At 41.2% G+C, this 26,566-nt stretch overlaps 1 protein-coding gene across 3 annotated transcripts in view; it reads right to left on the reverse strand.

The window, feature by feature from the left end:
- The window catches only part of USP9X (ubiquitin specific peptidase 9 X-linked), a 97,050-nt gene extending 74,477 nt beyond the window's left edge, over positions 1-22,573 (reverse strand). For all 3 annotated transcript variants that reach the window (XM_014255667.2, XM_014255665.2, XM_005526491.3), the window contains exon 1: positions 22,263-22,573. The gene's annotated coding sequence lies outside the window, so the exon portion shown is untranslated. The remainder of the gene's footprint in view (positions 1-22,262) is intronic.
- Between the last annotated feature and the right edge of the window lie 3,993 nt (positions 22,574-26,566).

Here is a 26,566-nt window from a genome sequence, read left to right on the forward strand (position 1 = left end):
TTTCATTAGGAAGAAACTGATTTTTGAAATGCAATTTTTAAAATTAATATATTTGGTATTTAATCCATTTTTTTTAAATGCCCTCCTGAGTACTTAGTTGTTTTCTACTAATGTTTATAAAGATCACCAAGTAGAACGTACCAGCAGGAGTAAGTTTCCTGTCACATATATATACATATACACTCACTGCAGTCTACTGCAGTTCAATGCAGTTGGTTCCCCTGCGCTACCTGATGGAAGTTTCGAGGTACTCACATAAACCAGTGAAATCCAACTGCTGCCAATTCACACTGCACCCTTCTGCAGCCCTAAGCCAACCACCACAACAAACCTCCTTTAATCACAACCATTCTTCCTTAACAGGGCTGGGTCACACAACAGCCACATAAAAAACTTGTGCTGGCACATGGATCAAGGTAGCAAAGAAGCAGGAAAAGGGTAAAAAACCAGCTCATTTCAGCAGCAATCCTGGTCCAGGCTGGCTTAACGTGCAGGCAGAAGTGTCCACCAGCAGCAGCAGCTCCACAATGGCTGATGCCAAGGACAAGCTGCTTGATTTCATCTCTTCCTTATTCTAATGCTTTGGGCTGAATTACCATGAAGTGAGCTGGTTCAGAGTACAAAAAGAAACAACAACAAAACCCCACCAAATGTACAAAGACTGATCATTTTTTAGTTTCTTTAATTATCTGAAGTGGTGCACTACAAGGCCACACAGTACTCGCCCTAATGCCAGCCAAGGAACCAGGACAAACTGCAGCTCTCCTGTAAGACTGACTGACATGAGTGTGAATTTACCCTCAGATTTTGCCTCTGCAATTAGCTGAAGGATGTGGGCAAAGCATTCTTGTAAATTCCATTCTGCTGAAGGCAAGTAGCACAACTTAATGAGGAAATACAAGAAAGCTACTACTGAAATAGCCAATTTATTCAAAATGATATTCATAGAATGAAACAAAATTCAAGAAAAATACTATGAATACTGTAGATGCAGGTAAATACAAAACATTTACATGAGGGACTAATCTATGTTTTTCTTCCTCTAATTTAGGGATTGTTTGCTTAAGAGTCTAATAATGATTCTCCATGTATATTACTTGAATTACATTCCCAGGAAAGTGTATCTCAGGGCTTCCACAGAATTTCACTTGTCTTAGTCATGTACATTAGGCAAGGCCAACTTCCTAAGTGAGTTCATCACTTCTCCCTCCACATTTGTGTGATGTCCTCAAGACAAACAATAGTAACTTCAAGTTATGCTGCAGCTAACTAAAAACTTTCCATCTCCAATAAATCATCTGACTGTTTCTTGTAGTATCTGCATGTTCTCAGTTCCAGGGATATCCTTTTAAAGGTATCTTCCTTTTAATTACAGAATGTACAAACATACTTTCATTAATACAATCATAATCCAATTCATGCAATTTAAACTGTATTAGAAGGCAGTGGTTTATTAGTCCTGTTTTCAGCCACTCATTTACCATTTATGTTATAGAGAAAGCATCAAACTGCATTTAAACACCACTGCTTTAATCTCTCTAGAACTAATTAACCATGAAACTTTGAATTCCCATCACTTCTTTAATTCAGACTACTCAATTTCAATTTTTTAGTTACAACACACAAAGGCAGTTTTGCTCAGCTCAAGAATAGCCTTTATACTTATTTATAATTAATTTGATAATTTATAAACAAATGTAAACTGATGCAGTGACATATTGGTTTTAAGTGTACAGACAGCCAAATAGAAAAATTCAAACTGCCTGTATCCAGCTGAATTCTACTGGATACTCTATGTTAGTTTTTATATTCATCTTATTTCTACTATTTCTGATTTCAGACTCAGCATACTATCCCAGAATCAACAGAATATGCAAGCTGCAAAGTCCCCCACAAGGATCATCAAGTCCAACTCCTGGGCCAGTACAGAACCATCCCCAGGAGTCACACCATGTGCCCAAGAATATTGACCAAATTTTTCTTGAGCTCTGTCAGGCTGGTGCTGTGACCACTGCCCTGGGGAGCCTGTTCAGCGCCCAACCACCCTCTGGGGAAAGAACCTTTTTCTAACATCCAACCTAAAACTCTCCTGACACAACTTCAGGCTGTTCCCTCGGGTCCTGTCACTGTCACCACAGAGCAGAGATCAGTGCCTGCTGCTCCTCTTCCCCACACGAGGAAGCTGTAACTGCAGTAAGGTCTTCCCTCAGCCTCCTTCAGGCTGAACAGACCAAGTGCCCTCAGCTGCTCCTCAGACAGCTTCCCCTCAAAGCCCTTCACCACCCTCATGTCCCTCCTTTGGACATTCTCTAACAACATCTTTCTTATATTGTTGTGCACCAACGTAGGGCGAGGTTGCCACAGAACAGAGCCGGACAATCCCCTCCCTTGCCCGGCTGGCGATGCTAGACCTGATGCCCCTCAGGACAGGGATGTCCCTCCTGGCTGCCAGGGCACTGCTGACCCACATTCAACTCTCCATTGACCAGGACTCCCATGTCCCTTTCTGCAGTACTGCCGCATTCCCCAGTCTGTCCACATACCCGGGGTTGCCCAGGTACAAGCCACGTTAAAAATTACCACCTCTACCCAAAGCTTTGAATGGATGTTTTAACACAGGGTCCAGATGAAGGCAGAACCCTGTTAAAGTGACAAACTCACTCCTCCACTGCTAATCAAGCAGTGTGTGAGGCTATGAAGACTGAGTCAAGTGAATTCCACTGACACTTGCTTTTGATGCCAACTGAGATAATTCCCATTTGACATGCTTTTCCCATCTCCTAATGTCACCCTGATCCACCACTAAATCATAAGTGAAAGCCAGTTTTTGCTCCACCTAACTCCTTGGAATTTCAGTAGCCTGAAAGACTACTGAAAAAGAAAGACTACAGAAAGAGACAACTATAGATTTTTTGACGCCGTATGGCCCCCATTCAGAAGGCACCACCCAGTGCAAGCAGCATTCCAGGAGCCCCTGCTGCCCACACAGAGGACACCAGGGACGGCACTGTCCTCCAGGAGGGGCCTCTGCTTCCAGGCTCAGCCATCCAGTACAGCTGCACACCTGAACCTCACCTCAGCTTCCACAGTCTGCAATCTTCATGCCTACACAGCAGAGTAGGTTAATTTTGTTTTGGGGAGAAATCAAGCACCTTTTCAAAAGCCAGGGGAAAAAAATCAGATGTGGGTTCCTGGATAAGTAGTAAGTAGGTAAGAAGCAAATATGTACACAATACGATGTTACAGGATAACATGTTACAGCAAACACAAAGATAGCATCTTGGCATGCAATGATAAGGAACAATTTTCTAACACATCTGACTTCCAGAATGGCCTTCATTTGAGTTTCACAAAGTCTCTACAAAAGTAAATGAAATACCCCTATACATACAGCCCTTTTCCCTGAATTAGATACTTCTAATACAGTCTCAGAAAAAAGCAAATGCAAGGTGCCAGATGACAGAGGCAGACCTCAAAATACATTGTATTTTCATGAACATTACCCTAAGCCCTATCTAGGAGGACAGGCCTATTTTTCCTTTAACTTAAGTATTCTGGTTATACACAAGTGAGGACATACGTCACAAAAATCTACTTTGCCATGTGGTAACAATGAATCCCAGAGCAAGAGTCTGCTCAATATGTAACAACAGAGCTTTCTAACAACCAAACAGCAATTTATTTACAGAATAATGTTCCCATGAAACAGGAGCTCACAGACGTGCTTCATCACAAGTACTGCAAAAAGGCTTAACAGCACCGATACAAACTTGGGGTTGATAGGTATCACTGATTTTTTTCATACAGGATTCTAGGAACTGCCTTCTTAAAACCTTAATAAGTACTGACTCATCACAACGATTATGATGTGATTCTAGTTTAAAAATTCTAGACTTCTACCCTATTCCTTTATTTCAACCAGAACGACTTCTCAACCAGAAACACCTCCCCCAAATCTGTAACACTAACCTAATTCAGTAGTTACAATATATACACACCCCCACACATTTTCCATTTTCTTTCCTCCCTGTGCCTTGTATCTTTCAGGAAGAAGGAAATTATTTACATAATCAGAATAGAGAACTGGAGGTCACAGCTTTTCACTCATTAACACTGACATGCACTGAAAGTGAAATGCATTCAATGATTAATGCAAAACCTTTCATTAAGCTACTATTCAGTAGAGCAAGAAGTATCTAACTTTCAACATTTAAAAAATACCTGATAAGCAGCAATCAGAAAATGTTATCTCAAATGGCATATATTACAAAAAAAAAAACCAAAAAAACAAACCTTTAAATTCCTCCTAAAGGAGTGTATAAGAGACTTGGTATCATGTTCCAACATTAGTTCAAAGCAATAAATGTCTTAATGGTACAGTACAAGACAAAATTTGAGTAACTTAACGGTTACAAACTAAAACTATTCTCATTGAAAAATAGGTCACTTCAAGTAACCTTTTTTGGTGATGGTTCCACATCTGAAATTAAGTCAATTGGCAGCATACGTTTCTGGAACACTGAGAACATCCATGTAAACATATAATTCTATTTGTCCTCAAATTCATGCAAAATAAAATGAAACATACTTCAGTTCTTTCAGGACTCTTTTCTTTTTAATTTCAAAACTTGGTGTTGGGACTAAGCTCAGCTAAGATACATCTACTTAACAGTATCCAACTTCACCTTGTACAAGATGCTCCTACATGCAGCACTCACATGAGTTTAAGCAAGTAGTAAGAGCAGAGAAAGTGAACTTCTGAACTTGAAGCCCAAGAATTTCTCATCAAAACAAACTGTATTCAAGTCAAGGCTGACAACGGGATCTTGATCTGCACATCAAGGCAACAGAGCTGACATACTCAAAACATATTAACTTGTTTCATATCATCACAGAATGGTTTTGGTTGGAAAGGACTTCATTAATCATCCAGTTCCAGCCCCCTGCCATGGATAGGACACCTTCCACTAGACCAGGCTGTTCCCTTGATCCAACCTAGCCTTGAACACTTCCAGGGATGGTGCATCCACAACTCTGGGCAACCTGTGCCAGTGCTTCACTACAGGAAATTATTTCTTCCTAACATCTACTCTGAACCTACTCTCAGTTTAAAGCCATTCTCTCTGTCCTGTCACCACATGCCTTTGCTTTAAGTCCCCTCTCAATACTAGGAGGGGTTCAACAGTCTCCCCAGAGCCTTCTCCAGGCTGAACAGCCCCAAGCCTGTCAGTGCGTCTTCAGAGGAGAGCTGCTTCCACGTGGAGTAACTTCTCAAAAGACTTAAAGAAAAAAGAAAACCGTTTACATCAAAGGACTGTCTTGCTTCAAAGCAGTAATTGCTGAAGGCCAAGCCCTGAAAGGGAACTGGAGAGCAGCAGCAAGTGTCCTTCTCCAAAAGACATTCACCTGCCAATAATTCTTGGGACATATAACAGTCAGACAGTGCACCCCTGGTTACTTACAGCACATGATGCTTTTTTGCAAATAATGTAATGAAAGGACAGGCCTTTAGGTCATACACTTAGTTCTGGCTACCAGAAGCAAAAAGCAGTTTCAGTTCCTGTTCTGAAGAAGTGTTTTGCTCATGTGACAGTAAACAGAGGTGAATCCAAATATATGGCACCCAGTCAATGCCTTATACAAAAGCCTACCAAATGATAAGACAATTAACTGAGTTCCCCTCAGGAGCTGTGGCCCTGCTGTCCTGCTTTTCCACAGATGCACATCCCAGGCTTCATCAAAGTGCTGAGCGTGACTGGGCCTCTCATCCTGTACAACCACTCCTTCACTCTCAGGAGCTTTCACTGGGAGTTATACTGGTTCAACTGGTATCAAAATACACTCTCAAAGATATTCAGTATATCTCAGTGACAGAAGGAAGAGGGACATAAATGTACAGTCCCTGAAATTATTTTATTTTTAATAATAATAATAATAATAATAATAACAATAATAATAATAATAATAATAATAACAATAATAATAATAATAATAATAATATTTTACTGGTCTAAACATTTCCCAGCAATGAAGAAACTACATTCACGGCACTGGTAAGTAGCTTAATAATATAGGGTTTTATGGTGGGAGATGAAAATTTTAGTTGTGACAGTAAAAAAAAACAGACTTTTCAAGAACAGAATCCAGTAAACATAAAAAGCACTGGTAAATGCACACACTGGAACCTAAGAAAAGCAAAGTTACTTCAAACTACTAAATGCAAAAATCTATTTTAAAATGCTTAAATGTTTTGAACCATAACTTTCGCTTATTATAAAGCCCTTTTCTTGAATTCCCAATGAACATGCAAAGAAGTGGATAAGACTTCCTTTTACCTTGTATTAACAGAACAAGATACAAGAAGAAACATCTTCAAAACTAAAACAAAAAATATTAAAGAACTTCAGTATATAATTTGTTTCAGTCAGACACGATTCACACTGCTGTATTTTTTTCCAATTATGCTATGGTTTATTTATGCACAAAGCTGTCCTCCCACAAGAAAAAAATGGTCTTGGCAATAGAGCCATTTAGGATTGAGTTGATACTTCAGGTCCAACTGCAAATCCAGTTCTTTTTGGACAGCTGTAGAAAGAACAGTTCAGGCAAAGACAAGGAATACATTCGCAGCTGGTAATCCATCATCTCTGGAGTAATTGTTATTGTATCATTATATCTATCACTACTTCAAGAAAATAGTATGTCTAAAGTTTGCACTGAAGACTGATTAAATGCCCTTGGTCTCTTACTTTTGATTATTAAATCCATAGTTTGGTCCTAGATTCATCCAATTCAAAAATGGATGTGACAGCTACACCTCTGCAAGCTGTAAAGCAAAGTTCGCTGTCCAATACACTTAAGCATAAAACAGTCCCAATGTTCTGGGAATGCATTCCGCATCCTCCCTTTTCACTTGGTACAAAGAACACTTTTACTGAGTATGTTACTCTTTATCATTTGTGCTTTAGGAGTTACATTTAAAGATGGTTTCTCTGTATGCACATTGCTTTTAATTGAAAGTGTATCTATATATAGGTGGTAGTGCTATCAGCTGCTTTTCTTAGCCCTATGGGCTAATTCAAGCGGTCAAATGTTTTCTTGCATCACAAGCTAGAAGACCTGCAAAACACACATTTTAGATGTATTGGTTCTGTTCCTGAAGTCCACAGATTAAAAGCTCCTAGCTCAAAATAATGCCTTACTGTATTTATAATTTGGGGCTTCAGAACCAAGGAGGAGATACCATGTCATGTGTAGGAAATGCTGTACCTCTTCTCAAAAACCGGAGGAAAAGATATGTTCTCCTGCTTTTGCCTATTTTGTTTGTTTGCCTGATCGGCAGTTCTGATTTTTTTGAAAGGAAAGTGCCAGTTAAAAGTACAGTTTGTGTACTGATTTCTCAGTTCTTTTTCTTTGAGAAGTCCAAAAGTCAGAGATAATAGAAACAGCAATCTTAAAAGAACATTTTTATTCCCTAACTCGAAGGGAGTAGACAAATAGTTGCAAACCCCAGAACAGCCAGGCTACCTTGGCAATGGATGGTCTCTCCTGTTATGGGTTCAGATACTTGATTCATCCCACTACACTCTCATCTCACTGGAGCAGCAAATTGATGTGGAGGAAGAACTTTTTGGCTACTACTTACTTTTTTCAGAAATTTCTTATCAGTTTTGTGACCAAAATGATATGTTTCTATGAAAAAGACAGTGCTAAGATTTATTCTTGCTACAAACATACAATTGTGGTTTTCACAGGCAGATGCTTTTGTAAAATAACTGTGCTTTTTTTGTCATGTTCACCAATTCATACGAAGTTTTCTGTATGTGCTTTTTTCCTAGGTAAATGACCTGACACTTGGCTGCTTTAGTGCACATTTCATTGTGCCAAGCTTACCAGATAACTCACATTACTCTGCAATGCGTTCTCACTGTTTGTCACCCCATTTGTTTGGGTGCCATGTGCAAGATTTATTAGTAATTTTATAGTTTTATGTATATAATTTGTCATACATAAACAGTATGCAACTGTGAATTGCTAGGTGAAGGGTTTGGCTAGAAATGTGTTCCTGTTTGTTAAAATCATGTTAATAATTCTGGCTTCACTCTGTAAAGGTTAAATTTTTTTTTAACTCTATGTTTTTCCTGTAAATTTAATCAGACAAGTGTGTTACAATGCAGTACAGAAATTCAGATAGTCTCTAGCACATTTTGATCCTCCTCCTCTACTCTTCTCCAGTGAGACCCCACTTGGGAGTACTGTGTATAGTTCTGGTGTCCTCAATATAAGGACATTGGAGCAAGTCCAGAGGAGGCCACAAAGTTGGTAAGAGTAGTGGAGTATCTCCCAAAGACAGGCTGGGAGAGTTGGGACTGGTCAGCCTGGAGAAGAGAAGGTTGAGTGGAGACTCACAGGGGTATTTGAAGTGGGTCTACAGGGAAATTGGAGAGCAACTCTTTATCAGGAATGGTAGTGAAAGGAAAAGGAGTAATGGGCACGAACTGAAAGAGGGGAAACTTAGGTTAAATATTAGGAAGAAATTTTTTAGCTTGAAGATTGTGAGACACTGGAACACACTGCCCAGGAAGGTTGTGGATGCCCAACACTGGCAGTGTTCAAGGCTCCTTTCTTCTTTCATCATCAACTGCTTGAACCTTTACCTTAGTAAAAACATTGGAGTTTGTATCAAATATTGTGAGGGTAGTGGTAAAGCCACTGATAGTACACATCCCAAACTTCAGCTCTGCAATTTATGCAGGAAGGTTTTATTGATTTTTTTCTGTAAGGTCTCTCTAAGTCACGTCCTACTGTTAACTAGAGAAGAACATGGGTGCTTTAAATTCCAAAAGACATCCACAGAATATCTCACTTCTTCTAACAAGTGGGGCTCAAACCCTTCATAACTGTTAAGAACTTTTGTACCCTAGCTCTAGCAGAGGATAAACAGAATGTAAACATCTGAAACTTCCTTAGATGTTGTTTTCTTGTTTTGCTGCAGGGCTCACAAAGAAAACTCAGATTTTTTTTAAACACAAGTTCATAGGCAGGATTGATAAACCTAAAATGATATCTACTTCCTCCTCCAATTACAGGAATATTTAGAATTATTTTGTTCATCTGCATGGGACTTCCAATGATCATCTAGTCCAACTGCCTCAGGATTATAGATAATACTAACTGCAGACAAAAATCTAAAAATGTTAGTTAGAAAAGTTTAAATCATGACAATCCCTCTGAAGCACTAGAGCCAGTTAATACTGTTCACAACTCCAGTTCTTCCTATGTAACAGAGTAAAAAAAGGAAATAACCCTTCAACATTCCATTCTTGGAATACGGTGCCAAACCATACTGAGGTCCAAATCCTCGCTCATGTTCAGTGCCATCCCTGGCCTTGGTTTCTTCCTGAGATACATAAACACATGGTAGATTCTGTAATTTCTGGTAAGATTCATGCATTTTACCAGGCCACTGGTAAGTCCCAAATGGCTTTTGTTACCTTCATTCTTTCTCAAATATCTGAAGGGAACAATAATGGCATCTTGCAGATTTGTCCCATTTGCAGCTTTAAAATGTGGCCTTATTTATAGTATATATACTGCAAATAAGGCTTTGCAAAACTCAGGACTATAAATATTTGAAATGTTGGCTAAAGTCATTCAGCCAGTAAATTAGAAATATTACTACAATGTTATTTTTACATATTACTTGTGCACTATTTTGTAAACCCTGCTAACGCACAGCACCTGATGTGTCACCACAGTGTGCAGCAGCCGATGCCAATACTGCAACTGGACTGTAAAGATTCTGGTAGAAAAGAGGAGTTTAAAACTGGCCTGCAAAAATCGGGCTCAGCCCCTCTGGCTCTCTTCATGTACCCTATGGAAAACTTAATGGCTTCTCTAAACTATGTTAAACACTACTAAAAAAGGATTAATTAATTAGTAGTAGTCTTTATGTCTAATATTCTATGACATTTTCAACACATTATGAAAATCTTCACACGAAGTATAAAATCAGCACAACTTACTGTTTGGTTAACTGTAAATAATTAAAGCATGATACAGCACCTAACACAGGTATTAAACTGGAAGCAGATTACATTTTTGAATCTTGACAAAAATAACTTGGCAAAATACCTAGATATTTTTAAATGCTATAGATTCAAATATCTAAGCATTCCTGTTACTGTACTAGCTTTAATTTCACTTTTTTTTAAACTCTGCTTTTCATGTAATGTTTAATCAGAACAAACTGAGCATAAGAACCCAAACTCTACCATCATCATTGTCAAGTGTAATTCAAATATCTCTAATACAGAAGAAAGTGACACCAGCATTAAAATTTGTCTTTCAATAAGCTTCTTCACAACTGTTTAAGAAACTTAGCCAAACTTCCAACTAGTTTCAACCTACCAACTGCCTACACAGCCTGGCGATTTTTGTACTGTTCCATGCCAGATAACTGCAAGTAAACATTTTGACATTTTCTGCTGCCTCACAACCATTTCAGTCAGAAGATACTTAGCCTGAAAAATCAAGCTTGCACAAGCTCCCTAGAGGTGTCACAAGATGATAGCTCATGTCTTTTAATATTAAATGCCTTAATTCCAACCAAACTCATACGAGCCCATCTTCCTAGGCAGACTGAATGCTCCAGAAATCCCTGAAAACTATCTGCTCCAGAGAACTTGTATAACAACTCCCCTTAAAAGTCTTGGCCTCACTACAGGGAAGTAAGAAGTGGCAACAGAACAGCAGTTTTGTCTTCTGTCTTCATGTTCCTTCTGCCAACACAACGAAGGCTGTAGTTTGATATAAGCGCAAAAAGATAAATAGCAGAGGAGGTTGGAAAGAAACAAGAAGCCCCTAGAAAATACACTAAGAACAAAGCAGGGCTGGAAATAGGAGAATTATTTCTACTATGTTCACTCCCCACCACAGACCCAAGAAGTGACACCACTGTCCCAGAAACACAGCATTCCTGTATCCATAAAGCCCATTAAAAAGCATGTTATAACCCTCTTTACTGAAAAATGCAGGAGAAAACAATCAACTATTATCACATCCTAAGGGTTTAAGAATTCTGTTGCAGCTATCTGAAAACCAGAAAGTCATTCAAAAAAACCACAACTCACCACACACAAAATAAAAAAATCCACAACACACACTGCTGCTGTTCTCCCTGCACTGAAATAATAAACTGCCAAACCCCCTTGCTAAAGAGCCCTCCCCTTCAGTCACAAAACAGCCTACAAAGACCCCATTTCTGAGCTGAGCCACCAACAGGCCAGGAGAGACAATAGGAACATTGGACCTGTTCTTAAGGACAGTGCTTAAACCAGCACGAATCAGAGTGGCAGAACTCTCATAAGATGGTTTTGCCACCACAGCGTGCGCATGGATCTATTCTGCTTCTACTGTTGGAATCTCAGTGTCAAACAGCAATCTCATCCCCCAGTGCAAGTATTATATTCTGATAAATTTTAGAAAACAAGTCTCTGTATTTCTGCACGTGGACAAGCCTTAGCTCAGTGTAAAGCCTCTCAGTCTGTTTGAAACCAGGGAAGTCTCCACTGTGACAAGAAAAGGAGGGCAATCCTGCTGGCTTCCATGCTAACCACTTTTTCATCACTTTGGAATTAGCCCTTGCATCATCACATCACCAGCCTGACCCAGAAGCCAATATGGCTGAAAGGTAACTGGAGGATAGGAATAAAATTATTTTAGTTTTCAGCTGCATCATATGCCATATGAACACTAACAATGGCAGGAGAAACAGGAAGAACACATAACCATGAATGGAACCAACTCTTTCAGCATCACTGCAAACTTCTCATGAAATTACACCCTAGAAGAGGAGGGAAAGGGAAGGAAACAGAATACAAATCATTACAATTAGCACATATTTAACTAATATGTAACCAAGGTTCATGTACATTAACAGCACGAATGAGTCTTTACAACACAGAAAAGTCATAAAGACCACAATTCTTCCCAAGCATAGTGGATATCACAGGAAAACACACACAGAGAAAGCTGCCTAGTAGATGATAAATGCCAGGAATGTCAGTCCACCAACAGCACAAGTTCAGTCATGAAAGAAATATTAAGCAGCCACAGCAAGTAATGCCAACTGCAAGAAGTCTGAGAAGGTGGAGGCAACAAAGCGTCCTGGAAATTATGATAAAGCCAGCGGAATACTCAGTAGATCACAATGAGTCAGGAAAATTATTTGTCAGTAGTACTTTGAATAATCCCACTACAAGCAGACAACTTAATGATGAAGGTATATAAGGTAACACAGAAGTTGTAAAACAGAAGGTGGCAAAAATTTTACTTCTGATGAAAAAAAAAAGGCCAGTTATGAAACTGTAAGCAAAACTCTACAATTCAAGCAGTACAATTATCTGGAAACTCAGGTAAAAAAAAATGGAACAAGAGATGACAGAGCATGAGTAGCTGAGTACAACAGCTACATCCACTGTGGAAGTCAACATCTTATGACTTTTTCATGAGTTTTCATTTAACAAAATTTTGTGTCTGCATGAAAGACAGAACATGCTCTCTGTATTTGTGAAAGGCTCAATTTGTCCTTTTTCTCCTATCTAATTGGAATTTTCAGAGTAATCTGGTTTCCACTGTAATTTCATTTCCATCAAACTAAGTCTCTTGGGTAAACAGTAATCAACTGAGGCACCAGGAACAAAAATTGTCCATACCTTTTTTGTCACAAGTTTAATGATGTTTTATAAGGAAAGAAACAACTTCAGAAATCAAAGGGAAATCTCTGACTTATAAGGCAGCTATAGAGAACTTCCCAAACTTAATTCTGTGTCTTGTTCAAAAACATTGCTGGACAACACACCAGACTTTTTCAGATTAACCTTTTTGTCCTCCTCTCATTCTTCTGGGTATTGAGAGAAAACTGAGAAAGAGTGAGGAGGTACAACAGCAACTTAAGCCAACAAAACGGTGTAACACCTGAATATCTAACAAAAATCCACTGAAAAGTTATGACAGGAGGTAGGTTTGAAGCTTACAGCCTCTGTGTCTCAGCTCTTCATCAATAACACAAAGACAACACAAGCTTTTTGATTAATGTTTGGGTAACATAGAGGATGAGAATGAAAAGAACCTAAAGAACCTATCAGGTTTATTAACAGCAGAATAATTCTATTCAGTATTTAGACTGATATCATGCATGCATTTACAGAAAGAATTCCACAGATAGAATACTGAATGACAATCCAATTCCATCTGACTGATTGAGTCAAGGATCCAATGGGAGGAAGAGTTCCACATTAAGGTGGCAGGAGTGGGGGGAAACACTGGTTGAATGACAAGCTTCATTCTCCTATTTCCCCATTTTCCATGTTTACGTAAACTCAGAGGAACCTGAAGTTCAAGACCCAGTACAAGGTACTACATATGGGTCAGAGCAACACCAAACACAAGTACAGGCCAGGTGAAGGATGGAATGAGAGCAGCTTTGAGGAGAAGGACTTGAGGGTTCTGGGGGACAAGAAGCACAATAGAAGGACTTGAGGGTGCTGGGGGACAAGAAGCACAATATGACTGGGCAATGTGCACTCACAGCCCAGAAAGCCAAACGTGTCCTGGGCTGCATTCAGAGCTGTGTGGGCAGCAGAACAAACGAAGGGATTCTGTTCCTCTGCTCTGCTCTGGTGACATCCTACCCACTGTACTGCGTCCAGCCCTGGGGTGCCCAGCACAAGAAAGATACGGACCTGCTGGAGTGGGTCCAGAGCAGATCAGGAAAAGGACCACAGGGCCAGAGCCACTCTTCCATAAAGACAGGCTGAGAGAGCTGGGGCTGTTCAGCCCAGAGAAGGCTCTGGGGAGACCTTAGAGCACCTTCCAGTACAAAAAGGGGACTTAGAAAAAAGCTGGAGAGGGCATGTAGAGACAGGACAAGGGCAAATAGCTTTAAGCTGGAAGAAGGTAGGTTTGGAAGAGGGGCTAGGAAGAAAATCTTTACTGTGAAGGTGGTGAAGCACTCAAACAGGTTGCCCAGAGTTGTGGATGCCACATTGCTGGAAGTGTTCAAGGCCAGGCTGGATCACAGGATCCACTACCATCCCCCTAAATGGTTCTTAAATGCTTATATAGACTATGATTCATATTTTTTTCCCCAAGGCTCTTTGCATAATTTGTTTTTCACCACACACAATTTTAAATTAACTTCACTGAGCCATTTGACAATTTGACTAAAAAACAAATAATATACACATTTTAAAAAATAACCTTATAGTTCTGTTAAGAAATCCACTCTGAAATACAAACTCCATGTCCTGATGAATTAATACACAGAAAAGAAACTTGCTCACTTCCATTTATAAAGAATCTGTGCAACAACAAGGCACCTCAAACATCAACCTCATACTTAAAAACGCAGCAAGGCAAAGAAAAAACTCAATTGATTATGTGCACCCTGTGACAAGTTGCTGTCTGTAATGCAGACACTTTCTTACTCACAGCTACAAAGTGTCTCCAAAGTATATACCCAGCATCACCAATTCTGGGAAAACAGAACATCAGCTATTCAGTAGAGACAAGACAACTCTCCTTCAAAGCAGATTACTAACTACTGACCAAACAGGCAAGTAGGAGCAAACTACAAAAATTTTAACAGAATTTTCTTATTAAGAGAAAATCATCACAAATATCATGAAACTATCTTAAGAGAAAGCAAACAGTTCAGCAGCCCATGTAAGAAGCAAAGTTTTTTATACCTACAGAAATGTATCCCCAAAGTAACTTCTTCACAATTTCTAGCAAAGGAAAAATCGTTGCCACTGAACTGCTTAAATGTCAACATGGTTGTCCAGGCTTCTCCCCCTCCCCTCCATTTCTGGAACAAAGTTCTAAGACAAGAACTTAAATTGATGAAACACACTAGAGAAACTGATTATGTCAAATATATGGAATAAAGAATTCTATTCTAGTGGAGAGCTGCAATTCAGAACTTAAGTGACATACAATGATAAATTCACATTTAAAGCAAGTTTTGCTGTTAGACTAACTGAAATTAGAACTAAAGGGTTAGTCTTCATTTTAAGCATGAACTACTACTTATTTATTGTATTTTCACACCCACAAAGAACTGCAGTGACTCATCAACACTGCCAAATCCTCAAACTGTATTTCAGGTGTAGCACAGCGTAAGCACATACTTGAATGCACAAAGCAGGAGAGATTTTGATCCTCTGCTCTCAACTGCTGGCCTACATAATGTCCATAACCTGCACAAAACCTCAGCCTTCGGGGTGATTCTTGTACCTGGGTAAATGTCACACAAACAGTACACTGAGTATCAGTTTCAGCTTCAGAAAAAGATGATCTTCTGAAGTACCATCTAAGGATCAACCAACACCGTGCAGTGGAACCTCCAAATTAACTCTGATACTGGCTCTTAACCACCAACAATGAAAATAAACTAACTACTATACTCCTCCAGCTGCCTCCAGGCAATATATCCTGAGTTCTACTGGTCCTAAATATTCATACCAGTATCAGGAAAGCGATAGAAAATAAAAGGAATATTCACGACAGGATGAATTACCAAACCCTTCTTCATCAAGTCAAAAATCTCAGAATGGTGCAGATATGTGGAAAATTCCAGTCATACACCTGCTAAGCAGAGCTGGGACTGATTGGGATTTTTTTCATTACACATTAGCTTCCAGCAAGGTTTCACTACAACTGAACTCACTGATCATCTCACTGAACATCACTCAACTGATGGTTACTGGATCTACTGAAAAAAAAAAAAAAAACAACCCAAAAAAACCCAACCTAATTTTTCCAATCCTATACACGGAAGGAAAGGGAAAAAAAAGCAGCTCCCCAAATGGCACAAACGGAATTCATGTTTTCAGCTACATCTTCACTACACATGTAATAAACTGTCAACCACAGCAACCTGGCTGAACTGCCACAAGAACACAAACTGAAAGAATTTTCAGGTTGTGTTCCTGCCTAATCACCAAAACTATCACAAAGACATCCCAGCACTGCGAAAGGACTGTAAAACACTTTACAAATCTGACATTACCACCTGATCTAAGGAAAAAAGTCAGTACATCATCCTAGAAAGAGTCCCACTGCATGAGTGTGTGCACACGTGTGTCTATAGACATACACCACTACAAGCATTCAAGGAAAAACACCTGGGATTTTAAGGTCCTACTGTGGTTAATAAAACACTGTCTGAAAGACAGGTCAAGACATATGGAGAGCAGTGCAAAACTAGAACGTGAAACTATAGAATCAGCCACTTGAATTATATCTTCAAGCTCCAGAGGATTTATGTCACAGTTTAAGATTTTAAAAAAATAGGAAATCCTCACTACTGAAAGATTCAGGAAAACACATTAAAAGAAAACATCAGAAATTATCAAACAACATTTCTCTTACTTCTAAATGAGAAATCTACAAGTCTAAAATGTAGTTTAAACTATAGTTTAAGGTTTTAGTTTATCAAAATTTTAGTATTTCACCAACCTATTCACCTAAAAATCAAGTTAAACAGATACATCTTTCTCATTTAACTTTCAAATTCATGGACTTGTTCTGTTGAAATGTATTAAAAAACACACTGAAGTACTCTGTTGCTAAAACAACAGAAAAACATAAGCCATAAACAACTCAAGGCTCATTTACCAGGATGCCAGTATGTTCTGACAACGATGTTAATTCTTATCTTACTTTAAAAAGACTTTTCTTCTCCTCACTGTCAAATTTATTTCTGGACAAGAAAACTGAAGTTCCACCCACAGCCAACACAGGCATGTCCCCACTATCCCCATAACAAGGACACCCTCCTCCAATCAAGAAAGCTGCTCTGGTAACAGAGAGAACACAAATGACACACATCACTACTGATTTTTCTTAATGAACACATTTCTACACAATCTTTTTTTCCTTCTTTCACCATTTGATGTTGTTATAGCTGAAACCACCCTAACACAAAACCAAGCCTTTTTCTCTTTCCGCACCTAGTCCTGCTGAAGCTTGAGAAAAGCTTAAGCAGCAATTAAATGACTTAAGGACTGAACCCTATGGAATTTGGAACATATATTTTTCTGTCATTCCATGTTGCCATGCTGTTTGACTGTTACAAAAAAGTGCTACTTGTTTTAAAGGCTCTTCTAGGGACAATTTTCTATTACTTCAGTTTTGGGTATTTTACATGAAAGCCTAATGAAAAGACAGCCCTGGAATTCCCTCTGCATACTTTTCATTACTTTGAAGCACTCATTTGAACACTTCTATTAAAAAGACTTTTGCAAATTTATAACAGAGAGGATATGGGGAAACTCCTGCAACAAGGATGTCTTGCCTTCAACACAATCTTGAATCCCAGCTTAAAAATGGAATTTGGGAAAAAAAGCACATCTCTAAGGAATGATGCAATGTGGAATTCCCCTCTTCTGAGTAAATCCACAGCTAAATGCTAACTACCCAACAGTAGAATTTGCTGAAATGTCCATGCAAAGATCAAAATGCAAGAAAATCACATTATTCTATTGGCAGTTACATGTGTAAGGAAAACTAAGTCATTAAACAAGGTTACATGGTGGTTCTGCAAGCAGATCAAGGATGCTACAAATAAAAGCTTCCCACAGTAACATTCCTGATAGCTACCCTTTACTCCCAAAGCATTTTCAATATGACTTCATGAAAAAGAGCTGATAATAGCAGTGTTCAAAATACACATAGATCTTAAATCTAAATCCCATGGATCTCTTTCAGAGCTGTACTGACACAAAATTAACTAAAAGCAAGTAATTACTCTCATAGTCAACAGTAACTAATCCTTTAAGAAAATCATATATCAACAATGTTCTTTTAAAAAGCAAGCTTGGGAACCTATATCCCAGTGGTTTTCATTTCCAGCATTATAAATTTTATTTGAAAACACGTCAACAACTCGCAACCAAAAAGCCTTAATAATAAGCAGACTGATTTCAACTCTCAAATAAAATGAGTAACTAATGGCTTCTTATAAAACAAAGCAAATATAAAAAAATTCACAACAGAAAATGCAGAGAAAACTGGTTGTGCTGGTAAGCTCCCTCAAGGAAAAAAAAACTAAAGAAAAACCAAAAGAGAAGGAAAAAGATTTAATATTAAAGTCACAACTGGCTACTTTAAGACCTTATTTACTTTCCTCCTATCCTCTACAGTGAGGACAGTTAACAGCTCTCCTGTAATGTTACCAACACTCCATTTTAAATTACTTTACCAACCCAGATCTACAGAACATGCTCAACAGACAAATGGGCTCAGGTGGGCACTGTAATGGATCAGAAAGGCAGCAGTTGACATTTTGAGAGTGCAAAGCAATGACAGAACAGCATCCTGCCCTATCTACTGAAGACTAAACAAAATAACTAAATACCCAAGTGCAGAGGAAACCTCTGTTAACCATATTCTCAAGTCATGTTCTAGCCTTAATCATAAGAGAACCTGCCAATACAACATAACTGTTCTAAAAAGGGAACTCATAACGAATTATGGTTTCATAATAAGAGTGTGAGAACTTTCAGATGTTCCTACTTTAGTAAGAGAACAAAAAACTAGATTTAATACATGGAAAAAAAGTCACTGTGTTTTTCTAACACAATCTGAAGTAGTTCAAACTTCCCAGATAGAAAAACTCAAGTCTCACTGCATGCAAGTATCTGCTAATAGAAGATCTTCTTTGCCTCTTTCCCATCCTCTATGGAATACCAGAACAACACTCAGTTATGTTAAAAAATAAAAGTAACACTGTGTATTTACAGATCACAGAAAACATATGTGATATGAGACAAATCTACAGGAACCCCACAAAATGCTGCCAGCTTTGCAAAAAAGACAAGGACTGCAATGAAAGACATTATCAAGCTGTGTTCCCAAAACATACCCTGAAACACAGCTTTAAAGTTAGACTTCTGATTTTAAACAGGGGTGATATGGATTATAAAACTGGATGCAGCTACACAGAGGTTGAAGAGAAGACACTGACACATCCATGAAAGAAAAACTTAAGATACCTGCACAAGAGGAACCACGTCCACGTGCTAAGATTACTATTAATGATCACACCCAGCAAACAACTGCACACAGAACACAAAAGCCTTCACATTTACAACTTTTCAAATGAACACAAAATCCAGCAAGGTTTCTTACATCTTCACACTGGTTCCTGCAAGTGCTGGATAAGCAAGGCTCTTGTGATTACACAAGAAAGAATTCAAGTAAATACTATAGTTTCAGTGGTTTCGCAGGGTTTGGATTGTCTTTAAAAAAGATAAAAACCTGCTTTAAGCTAAAAACAGTAAGGGACACCTTTGATTCATTTACTTCACAAATCAGGCTATCTTGATCTGGATGTTTTCAAAATATACCTATTTTTGGTCTCTTAGAATAGATAAAACAGCATTCCTTTTTTAAAAAAAGGAGTAAATACATATACAGGCATACATATATATTTATATACACATACACAGATATATCTCTACACACAGAGAGTACTGCCTAACACAAAAGTACTTTCCATTCAAGTATCTGAAATAAGTTCTGAACTTCTCTAAACCAGAGCAGCAAGGGCAGAAATACTTTCCATGGAATTTAATATATTTTCAATACACACCTGACAGAAACAGAACTTCAAAGCCATTTAAAAAGAAATTGTTCAAACTAATAAATAAATGAATTCCTATCCATTCTTACCCAAGGCTGTATTCATATTGGAAGGTCCTAAACTAATTTTAATTTCAAATACAAGATGTCTTGGAACAAAGGTATTACAGGTACCTTTATTTTCTCAGAAGTCTATTTAATTTTGCAAAATAGACACTAATCACTATTTTAGTTTATTTTTAGTCTCTCATCTGTGAATTTCAGCATATTCATAAAACACATAAACCTGAAAGTGTGCCTTTAGAACACAGAGTAGTTGCACTGGTCTATTTCTGAGTACCGAGGCACCACAATGTGGGGAATAAAACATTTATATAAGGGTGACCGTGTTCCACAGAGACTGAAAACAGTTTTGCTACCACTGTCTGTATTGATTACTACCTCCAGATGTAGAATTCCTGTCAATTCTGTGGGCAGAGAAGCTGCCACAAAGGCAAATTCTGCAAGACATGAAACAGCAGCCAGGCAAGATTATGACAGAAGCTTTCCAAAAGAAACACCCTGAAGACAAACTACACAAAAGAAAAGTACAAGACCCACTGGAGAGGGAGAAGTTACTATGATACAATCTTACATTTATTTCTGGTTAATTCCCTCCCCATAAACATGCTGATAATTCGAGTTTCTTCCACTGCTGCTTTATGATTATGTTTTTGGGTTTTGTATACGGCTACCATTAAGCACCACTGTTGTTTGGAGTATTGCAACAGAATAATCAATACAGGTATTGTGTATGCCTCACTGAAATTCTTGGTATCAGCTACTGTAGTTTGTTGATTCAAAGAATAAACATTATTTCAACTCCAAGAATCAAAAGCATTATTTTAGAAAACAAAACAAAAATAGCCCAAGAAAGCAAACAAACCAACCAACTCCCCCATGTATGACTTGGGTTTTGCTGAAATAAATATGCAACTTGATCAGCAACATTTTTGGTGAGGAGGCCTGACAATTTCTCAAGTAAAATATGGGGGAAAAAAAAAAATCCCAAGTACAATATGAATAATAAAGTTAGCTGCCTACAGCTTTCAGTGACTCCTAAATCTTTCTAACTAGGGACGCTGTTTCTATTCCATAATCGATTAAGGTAAATCCCCCAAACACCCATCAACAGCCCTTTCCTAAAGGTAACAATTTGACCACCCATTTGTCAGGCATCTGAGAAGCTGCTGAAAAACACAGGTTACTGGTCTGTCATAGCAAGTGTTGCCAGAAGTACACTGAAGAATACATAACAGTATCTCAATTCAACAACTTTTTATAAAAATACAGGCCCCAGTTCTGCAAGTAGGTCAGCAAAAGCAGGCCTTGTGCTGGCTTTGAGCCTGCGACTTCAGAGGGTCTTTGGGCTGATACAAACGTCCAGTGATATGTACACAACTGCAGAAATGCGAATATAAACCCAGTTGTACAGATAACATGAAAACCGCTGAGACAGACACAATATGTCTGCAGCGAGCCTAGAAGTCCTTTGAACATTTAATTAGAACAATTCTTTTCTGAACGGTTCTTTTTTTCCTGTACAGTTGTGAGCTACTGCAAATCTTCAAAATACCTAACTGGACTTCTGAAGGAGCAAGCCTAAAACTAAATACGGCATCTTAAAAACTACCCCAATATTTCTAGATGCCTCCAAGAAAGAAAAAAAAACACTCAAGAACAAAATAAGTAATTTTCAAAAGCTGTTCCCGGTGTATACAAACAAAGCTGCACGAAGTGGGACGGCACACATTAACTCAGTGGTAACTAACACACAAAAACCCCAACAAGCCATCCAACTGGAGAAATCTCGTTTTCTCGAGGACAATAACAAAAAGTATCTGCGGCCAAACTACAAGCAGCTACCCCTGCCGCACACGTCGGGCAAGGGAAGAGGGCTGTCCTGCCTAAAATAAATCGCTATAGACAAGCCCTAAGGAACAACTCCGAGGAGGAGAGGCGCGGTGAACTGCAGGAATTAGACGAAAAAACCATGAACCTTTTTCGTACATGGAAGCCGGGGCGCTGGAAGCCGAGGCCAGAGGAGTGGCCTACATGTTAACAGTGTTTACAGCAGGCGTGAACGAGCTGGTGCTGGTGGATTTCATTGAGACCGTCGGGAAAGCGCCTCGGCAGGGCCTGATTTCCAGGCGTCGCCCGGGCCTACGCGGCCCCAATCACTCCACCTCAGTAATGGCGTTCAGGGCGAAGGGAAGCGAGAACAGGAGGAGGCGATGCCGGTGCAGCGCTGCGGGGACGCACCGGGCCCTCCTCACCGGGGGGGCCCGGCCAGAGCGGCCCCGGCGGGGCGGTCAGAGCCCCCCGAGAGCGCCGGGCGCTCCCCCCCGCCGGCAGCCGGGGATGAGGAGCCGTCAGCCATTTTCCCTCGCCCTCCAAAACACGGCGGTGCGGGGCCGACACGCCGGGGCTCCGAGGGAGGCGCTGCCGCCGCCTCACGCCCCGCGGGTCCCGGGGAGCCCCGTCCTCCCCCCCAGCCGCGCCCCGGCCCGCGGAGCCCCATCCCCGGGGAGCACAAACAGCTGCCCGGCCCCGCCCGGGCACCACTCCGCACTCACCCCCGCACCGCTTCCCCTCGTCCCGCGGCGGCAGCTGCGGCGGCCCGGAGCCCTCCTGGGCGCTGCCTCATGCCCGGCAGCCGGCGGGGCACGGTCTCATGCCAGGCCGCGGCTCTGAGGGGGCGGCTCCACTTCCCCCGGTTCCCACTCGGTTGCGCTGCGGCGGGAAGCGGGAGGGCAAATCCGGCGCCGCTGCCCGCGCTCCGGGTGCCGGCCCTGAGCGCTTCTCTCTCTCTGGGGCGTTTTTCCTGCGTCACCAGCTCCTGTCCGGCGGCGGCGGTGGCGGCGGCGGCCCTGCCTGGGCTCGGGCTGGGGCTGGGCCGGGGCCTGCGCGCTCCGCTCCGCCCCGTCCGGGCACCGGGCGCACGCGGGGGGGGGGGGGGGACGCGCGCCCGGGGCCCGGCCGGGCGGGGGTGGCGGGGCCGGGCCCGGCGGCGGGAGCCCCGCGCTCAGGGCTCGGCGGTGCGGGGGAGGCAGCGCGGAGGGAGGCGGCGGCGGCGGCGGCTCCTCGCGCTCCCGGCGGCGGCGGCGCAGCCGCGTCTGGCGGGGCCCCGTGGGCAAGATGGCGGCGCCGGCAGCGCCTTCCGCACCCGGCCCAGCGCGGCGGCGGTTCGGCCACCCGAACGCGGCGCTGACGCGCTGCCCGTGTGCCCGCCCGGGGCTGCCGCTCACGGCCGGCCCCCCGTGTGTCGGTGTGCGGGGCGGGGGCGGCGATGCGGGGAAGGATGAGGACTGTGGGGGACACGGCCACACACACGGCCAGCGGCGCGCGGGCGCGCGCGGGGCCTGTTCCGCGTCGGTTGGGCGCGCGCGCTCTCCATTGTGGCCCGCGCCGCGCCGCCGGGCGCGCGCCGGGGCCCGGATGATGACGTCAGGACGGTGACGATGATGACGTCAGCGCGGCCGCCTCCCGCCGCCCTGGGGACGGGACCGGACCGGACCGGGATGGGACCGCGGGCGGCGGCGGGGGCGGCGGCTCCGTCCCTCACCGCCCGCAGAACTGGCACCCGGTTCGCGAACACCGGCGCTTTTTAAAAGATAAAACGACCTGCTGATCGTCTTGCAGGCTCCCCAGGGCAGCGGTCACAGCACCGGGCCTGGCAGAGCTCGAGATGCGCTCTGCGCACATGGTGTGACTGGGGGTGTCCTGCGCAGGGCCAGGAGTTGGGGTCGATGATCTCCATGGGTCCCTTCCAGCTCTCAATATTCTGTGATTCTTTGGCTCTTTTTCTTTTCTTTGGTACGTCTGTGTTTATATGGCCACAGTATGAGATGGGTAGAACCCCAGTCTGTGTATGTGCTTTATATAGTGACCAGGAGGACTTCAAGCCTGGATTTAAAGCTTGAAGAAAGCTGGAAAGGATGTCTTGTAGCAGGACAGAAGTTTGGCAGATACGGGGAACTCGGGCTTCAGGAGTACCTGAAGTGGTGGTTAAAGTTCTGTTAAGTCTATATTTCAAGATCAAAGTCTCATTTTTACAACATCATTCAAGAATTTCGGAGCAGGAAGTGAAAGATACAGTACTGAGCTGAAAACACAGGAGGAATTTGGGCTCCACAAGTTGGAATTTGCTCGAGCGGCTCAGGCCAATAACCTTAACTCTTAGGCAAAATGTTTTATCTTTTGGACCACACAGTGAAAAAATACTAAGAAACCAATTGCTCATTGCAGGAGTTGGAACAACATTGGGTGGGTGTTTTTCAGTAAAAAGCTGGAGCTCAAAACTGAGTGGTGATAAGTTCTGATATTTCCTCATTTTGCAGAGTTGTTAGTTTTTTTGCTGATCATTAGATGGTATTATTTGGGATGGAAATCTGAAGTACGTTGCTGTGTTAGCCACTCAGTAAACAAAACAAGGGATGCAGCTGCTTTATCAATGTACAAATGCAACAGTTTGTTTACTGAAGGAATAGCTTTATGTGCATTTTCTTCAACAATAAAAACAAGTCATAGCCATGGTGAAAGTCAGCAAGTGTAAGTTTCATGTTTGGGTTAGAAATACTTGTAATCATATCAAAACAGCCCTTTTATCAGCCCTTTTATTATTGTGTTATTTTCATGCAACTGTGCATGTTATTGTGGCCTTCTTTTTTGTTGCTTATCAACTACTTTCAGCTTTTCCTCCTATTTCCCATTTATCCACTTTGTTTTCCAGGGAAAGCATTTAAAATAGCTGCATCCCTCCCTTGCCACTGCAGTATTCTCCCTCAAGCCCTTCACTGTTTATGATAACTTACAGAGGCACGGTGACACCTCAAACAATTGTACTTGCCTATGCTTTGACACTTATCTTTAAAAAGAAACTGCTGTGTTTGTTGATGGTCATTTCTTTTTATTGTTAAGTAGACCCTTGTTTTAATGGCAGGCCACATATTGTTTTCCTTCTGACTACTGTGGCTTTTTTTGGCAGAGCCAAAGAGTGACACGTCAGTGGATTTTTATAATGTGGGTGATTGTCCACCAAGAAATTGACTGTTAGTTCACATAAAAGTCAACAACAACAAAAAAAAAGATATGAAGAGTAGTTGTGGAAACAATGGTGGTACAACTTGTAGCAAGTATTCCCTCTTGTGAAGAAGCATTCCTTCAGACAAGCGAAAGAGTGTAAGCTTTGATTATTTTAATTGAAACTTTAGGCTTGGAACAGATGAAGAACTGATTCCTCTTCAACTCTCCAGGACCTTTGGTGGTACTTTTCAGGTTTTAGATTCTACTTTATGTAAAATTTGCAGAAGCAAACCAATACTGGAGGAATTTTGCACTTTCATGGGGAAAAAACAAAATTATTGTTGTTTATATCTGACCTCCTGCCTGGTTTAAGGGTGCACTCTGGAGTGCCTTGACAGACCAGCAGTTCATTTAAGCTGTTCTAATCAAAGGTCATAATAGACTGAAGCACACAGCTATTTATGGCACCAAATAAAAGAAGGTACTGGATCTGCAATGACCCTGTGTGGTTCCCGAACCAGCAAACTGCAGACACACTTCTGGCTGGGGAATTCTTCCTGTTCCCCCAAACCAGAATCTATGCCTGCCCCTCTTTGCTCAGGCTTCTGAGGGCATTGCTGCGGCTCACTTTGTGCTACACTCTTCCGCCTGAAAAGGTTCACACAGCCCAACACTCCAAATAAATGTTACCAGTTTGTCTTTGTGCAGCAGCTGTGGAAACATAAGTATACAAGCGAGATAAATTACTGATTAAAGAATACCCATGAGATGAAGACAGAAGTCAGTAGGCATTCACAAATCTGACTTAAGTGCTCCAAAGTAAGCATCCACACAGAGAACTGTGACAGAATTCTGGTTAATTCCCCACTGTACACAACTGTTGGTATGATTAGACATTATTTGTATGATTAGAAATGCTTTTCTGACATCTTTAATTCAAGGTGAAAATGTGAGGAAGGGAAACATTTCCCTGAAGCTTTCCCTGCTCCAGCACTGCAGCTAGCCCATCAAACAAAAAGTGAAACCAGTTGTGAGCTAGCTGAAAAACAAAACATTCTGACGAGGGAATTACTCAGAATTTAGAAAATCGCTATGTTAATTTGTGTATTTCTCCCCAGTTCTTAAGCTCTGGTTGATGCTGCACTGCTCAATGAGTAGACAAAAATGAAACTTGAAACACTGCTGATGCAGAGTAAAACTGTGGAGTTTTGCAGTGGGGTAGCAAAAGGAAGACTAACAGATGGGAGAAAGCACTTTTTCCACAGACCCACAAAAGATCTTTTTTTTTTCTCCTGGTTCAGCCCCTTGGATGCTGCATCACACACCGTCCACCAATGTTCAGTAAACAACAGGTTGTGTGGCAGCACTTACTCTACATATAAATTAACATTCAAAATTAGGGAAAAAAAAAATCCCATGATAATGATGTATCAAAATGTTATAAAAACTGTCCTGGAGTGATACTCTATCTCTTTTCCGTTGCAAATAAAGGTCAAGTATAGACATTTCATTTTAGTTTCTCCTGAGGTGACTGCTTTAATTGCCATTCCTCACATCAGCGTAAGACTGCATAGTGATAACTTTCTATCTTTCAACTTCTTTTTTCTGATTGTAAAAGATATTAGCAGTGATGTTGGAATGGGCATAATGTCACTCTTAAAAGACTCATAGAAGCAGTTATATCCAGTTTGTACTCCTATAGGTACAAAAGAATGGTTGCTTAGGCAGAAATCATAGAAATTTTATAAGAAAAAGGTTTTGTAGGCACCTATGGTCTCTCACCTATGTTGAGGAAAGGATCTTATCTGACAAGGAACAACTCTTGTGATAAGAGAAACATGGTGTGGCATTTTCA

Source organism: Pseudopodoces humilis, chromosome 2 (genome assembly GCF_049639895.1).
Source record: "Pseudopodoces humilis isolate 2021_Gansu_Grassland_sample_001 chromosome 2, ASM4963989v1, whole genome shotgun sequence".
In the NCBI taxonomy this organism is placed as follows: domain Eukaryota; kingdom Metazoa; phylum Chordata; class Aves; order Passeriformes; family Paridae; genus Pseudopodoces; species Pseudopodoces humilis.